We start from the raw sequence: 5,651 nt of genomic DNA on the forward strand, positions 1-5,651 counted from the left end.
TTATGAAACACTGTAACCAAAAGCCAGTTTAGAACCAGAAGGCAGAGGCTATGGAGAAGTGCAGCTGGCTGGCTCGCTCCTCATCAGTTCCTTAGCCTGCTTTCTTATACTCAGGACCACAGTGGGCTGGGTCCTTCCCCTATCAGTCATTAATTGAAAAGGCTCTAAAGGCTTGACTAAACATCACTTTATGGTTCCATTTTCTTCATTGAAGTTCCCTCCTCTCAAATGACTCTAGCTTGTGTCAACTTGACAAAAACCTAACCATCATAGGCAGTATCAACACTTTGGTTTGTCATCATTCCCCTATTTGGGGTGAGTCACATGTATGTTGTAACTCACCATAAAAAGTCTGTTACACAGCACTAAAAGATAAAATGTATATTGTTCTGGAAATAACTGCCTATTATTTGAAATTTTTTTAACCATCCATGCAAAAAATGTAAATAAGTATAAATGTTTTGTTTAATTTTAAATTGTAGAAGCACCATGCATGGGGAATAAAGACAACCATTCTTCTAAGCAGTTCTACACTGGGCTAAGAGAAAGGCAACAGTGAATTTTCAATTTTTATTTTTAACACTGTAGCAAAGACTATATTAATGTTATGGCTGTCTAATGAGTCTTGAGCTAAATTTAAAGACATTGGCGATTTGAAAGCTCTCTTACAGCTCCCATTCTACAATGATTTGGCGACTGACATTGTCCTTGAAGTTCTTTGAGAGATGTGTCCAGGCTGCTCGGTTCCTTCTGGGTGGCACCTTTATTCTTGGGGAATTCCCAACATAAGGCACACAGTAAGAAACCTTCACTCTTGTAATCAAAGGCTCTGGAAAGAAGTATACGTTTGGAGGAATGGAATATGAGAAGGCAGAAGCACGAGGGGATTGCTGGGTCTGTTAAGGAAGCCTGTGAACATGTAGGTCCTTTGGGTAGCAGTGATAAAGTTTTGTCTCTTGCTGCTTGACATTTCACCGGTAAGCCACATAAAGAGGCAGCCAGGCCTTCCCAGAGCACTTGCTGTGTCTTACTTAAATGCTTATTGAAGATAGGGGCTGGGGAGGCACTCCCACTCTGCCTCTTTGATTCCGGATCAATGGAGCTTCTTACCACTTTGAAATAAATGACGTTTTACATTGTGAAATAGGATGAGTTCGGTTTTTTGTTTTTGTTTTTGTTTTTTTTTTGTACAGAGGGGTCCAGTGAAGGGATACCATGGGAGAAGATCAACTGAGCTTAACGGAGCCTTTCCTGTAACTCCAGGTGGATTGTCACCTGCTCCTGCCTTATCAGGTCCTTGGTTATCATTCTGACATTGCACAGATGCATGGTTAAAAAGTAACCATTGTCTGCAATTGCTTTGAAATTAAAAATATTGTGGTAGTTACTGGAACCGGGTAGATACAAACGTTCTAAGGAGCCCGAGAAACTACAATGCCCTGGTGCAGGACAGCGATTTCAGTTTCCCCTGACTATGCATACATCGCTCGACTTTTAGGGTTTAATGGTTGTCATAGAATCATTTTTACCTTTTCCTACAAGAAAATATGTTAAAAAATCTCAGACTACCTCAGAAACTATAAGTTTGCATATATCAAATAATCACCATACTTTTCTTAAACTTGACTGCTATTGCTAAAAAATGTTTTTCTTGTAAAATAATTAGAATTTCTTCTGTTTTAGAAAGTCAAATTGAATTTTACTATGCCAAGATACACATTTTTCCAATTTACTAGTGATTCCATAAAATTCTTCATTCTAAAGCCAAACTCCCAATAAGTTTTTTTATTCCATTAAAAATGTATTTAATTATGGCCCAGAATCCAAAATGTTAACTATTCAGTTCTATACAACTTATCTAAAAATCCAGGAAATCTCTGTGTGTGTGTGTGTGTGTGTGTGTGTGTGTGTGTGTGTGTGTGTGTGGTTCAGCAGTTAAGAGCACTTGTTACTCTTGCAGAAGACCTGAGTTTGGTTCACAGCACCCACATGGTAGCTCAGAACTTAGCAACTCTGATTCCAGAGGATTCAACAATCTCTACTGGCCTCCAAGGGCACCGCAAAATAAATAAAAATAAATAAAGATAAATAAAAAATAAAGCCCTACCAAGTGTTTTGTTTCTATTGTAGACATTGACAAGTATATTCAAAAGATCAAATGCAAATACAAACAAAACAACAACAACAAGAAGCCATAACAGAAGGTCCACGCAATTTTGACAAAGCAGAATAAAGTAGGGCATATTTAGTATACAAACACATTAATTAAGGGGATGTGGTATTGACAAAAGTGTTAAAAAAAAAGAAAAGAAAAAGAACAGGGAGGGAGATCAGGAAGAATGTCATACAAACATACACACACACACACACACACACACACACACACACATTCATTCTTGGGTTTCCCATCAAAAGGCAAAAAACAATTTTAGTGGTGAGTAGTCTAACTTTTAAAAAGCTAAGCCAAGCTAATTGGACAACCATTTTAAAAAGTACTTCATGTTCACACCTCATGCCATGGGAGAAAGTATTCAAAACAAAGGACACGTTTGAGTATAAAGCCTAAAATTATAAAACCTTAGGAGGAGAATCTTGAGAGCTTACTGTAATGTGACTAGAATTTCTAGATATAGAACAAGTACACCTCATAAAAGAAAAAAATTATATCTTAGAGTTAATCAGAGTTTAAGACTTGTGACATTTGAACAATATACTAAGGCAGTAAATTGGTGAGCCTCGAATAAAAGAAAATGATAATGTCGTATACCTTGTAATTATTTGTATCCAGGTATAAATACAATCATAAGAAAATAAAAGCTCACTTTAGCCTGAGAGGTTGTAAATTTTGGGTTTGCTTAGTCATTTAATGTATACATTTATTTACTTTTTTTTGTTTTTGTTTTGGGCACTACAAGATACTGTTGAACCCCCTTGTTCAACCTGTAATTTGCTATGTAGAGTCTTGAACTTGCAATAATTCTCCTGCCTTTGCACCTGAGTTCTGAGATAAGCAGATGCCATCACGCCCAGGTTTAGTTCTCTTTAGATGTTTATATACATCTTGAACCTTAAAAAGAAATCTATTAGAGAAAATGTTTATCTGGGTTACCAAAACAGGAATTTAAGTTAATCATTAAGCATAATGGGTTCAGATTGCTTCTTTTATTACATCTTTAATTTTTTTCCCCAAAACTTTATGGTTCTTGGACTTTTTCACTTAAGAAACAAAAACTTTTAAGGACATTTAAAATCAGTGAGATCAGCCTGTAAAACAGACAAGATGAGTGAGCGTGGGTAATGAGTAGAAATGTTTATTAAGCTAATGGTCTTCCCTAGAGAAAGAGCTCTAGGTGCTGTGGTGCTCATCCCTGTCTGAAGCGCATTACCACAGGTAGTGCTGTTCCCAGCACATTCACTGAGTTTGTCCTAAATAAAAACCTACGCTTACCAAACACTGTTCCAACTTGGGAAATAGGAAATGTGCCCTTCGGTGGGAGCAGAAAGGGGGTACAAATAGGAGCTAGATTAGCAGACATTGGATTTGTACTTCGGCAAATCCAATTAAAAAAAAAAATCTTAGCTTACAGATGTACTGGCATCTTCAAAAATGGTTTCTTTTCAGGGCACTGCAGTGATTTCAGTTTGAAAAAGTTTCTGAACTTTTAACTCAAGGTAATGAGCTAGTTAATGGAAGACTGAGTTTCGTGTAGGAAGCAATTACCTCGATTGATAGGGAACTTGAGAAAATGAGCCCGAGCCTTAATGAGATTGGCAAAAAGGTCATGTGTCTGAGCGCTTAGATGGAGTAGAAAGGGAAGATGGTGGGAGAAATTGTTAAGAGACAGTGCCACACAAACCAGCAAAAACAAAGGTGACATAGAATACCATTGCAACTGCTTTTGTGAAAGGCCCCAATATTAATTTGCCCAAATGTAAGGTGACCCTGGAAATTTGTGACTTGGGAGTCCACGGTTTAGTTGGAGCTTTGCCAGTGTTCCACTGTATCCTTACCAGGGTGGTGATAGAGATCGATTTGGAAAGAAAAGCTCATTATAAACAGATTGATAGGTAATCTCGTTCAGGCACAGTTTTTTGCAAACAGTGTGCCCTGGGTACAGCTTTTCCCCTCCCAGTCACTTCTCAGCTCTCAGTGTGACTTCCAAGCCGCCATGATGTGCTTGTAGAATTCTTCAGCCCCTTTGCAGCTTATACCCTCTTTGGCTCCCCAGAAGAATTAGGCACTGTTTACCAGTTTCTCTCTCATAAAGTACGTTGCCTCCCCAGGCACAGCTCTCTCCATTTACCCCTTTCCTATTTCTCTATAGCTCCTCTTTATCCTTCTAACAATTTTACTTGTGTTCTGCCAGGATTTTTCCAGGGAAGTACTATCCTTGCTTCTTCTGCGTGATGCTTCTTGAGTGATGTGCAAGCACCAAGCTCCACCTAGGGTCTACATAACTTTGAACTGCTGAGTTAAACTCTGCTTCAGTTTCATACCTGACACTGAATTCACCTTAGCCCAGAGTACTGGAGAGTGTTCTCCTTAGACCTCGTAGTCTCTTTTCTCATTTTCCATGCCCTAGTAATCAGCAACCCTGTGTGTTCTGTTGATCGAATAGGGGTATGGGAACTGTCATTTCCTATCCATCCTCTCTTCTCTTGTATACCTAGGCACTATATATTCAATCTCTTCAATGGGTTTGCTTTTACTCTATACCTTCCTACCATTGCTGCTATCTGTGTCCTAACATGGAATCTTCTTATGGCTCTTGCTTGGGATTTTGCTTCATGGGTTCTTAATTGAACGTATCGCTCAAAATTTGGTAAAGCTCTTTTCGAATTTTCTGTATCGCTACTGGGTTATCTTTCATTTTCTTTTTTTTATTGGATATTTTATTTATTTATATTTCAAGTGTTATCCCCTTTCCCGATTTCCCCCAGAAACTCCCTATTCCATCCCCCCACTTCCTACTTCTATGAGGATGTACCCCCACTCACCCACTCCCACCTCTCCGCCCTTGCATTCCCCTACACTGGGGTATTGAGCCTTCACAAGACTAAGGGCCTCTCCTCCTATTGATGTCCAACAAAGCCATCTTCTGCTACATATGCGGCTGGAGCCATAGGTCCCTCCATGTGTACTCTTTGGTTGGTGGTTTAGTCTCTGGGAGCTCTGGGCAGCAGCGGGGTGGGGGTGGGGCGTCTGGTTGGTATATATTGTTGTTCTTCCTCTGGGGTTGCAAACCCCTTCAGCTTCTTCAGTCCTTTCTCTAACTCCTCCACTAGGAACCCCATGATCAATCCAAAGGTTGGCTGAGAGCATCCGACTCTGTATATGTCAGGCTCTGGCAGAGCCTCTCAGGAGACAGCTATATCAGGCGCCAGCCAGCAAGCACTTCTTGGCATCCACAATAGTGTCTGGGTTTGGTAACTGTATACGGGATGGATCCCCAGGTGGAGTAGTCTCTGGATGGCCTTTCCTTCAGTCTCTGCCCCACACTTGTCTCTGAATTTCCTACCGTGAGTATTTAATTGATGGATTTGCCACATTTCCTAGAGTATGAAATAAAATTTGTGTCTATATGAGGGTTTTATTTATTTTCTAACAGTATGATCTTTTCTATCTCCAGGTACTAATCAGTGAGAATTGG

The sequence above is a fragment of the Mus musculus genome, chromosome 6, assembly GCF_000001635.26.
Source record: "Mus musculus strain C57BL/6J chromosome 6, GRCm38.p6 C57BL/6J".
Taxonomy (NCBI): Eukaryota; Metazoa; Chordata; class Mammalia; order Rodentia; family Muridae; genus Mus; species Mus musculus.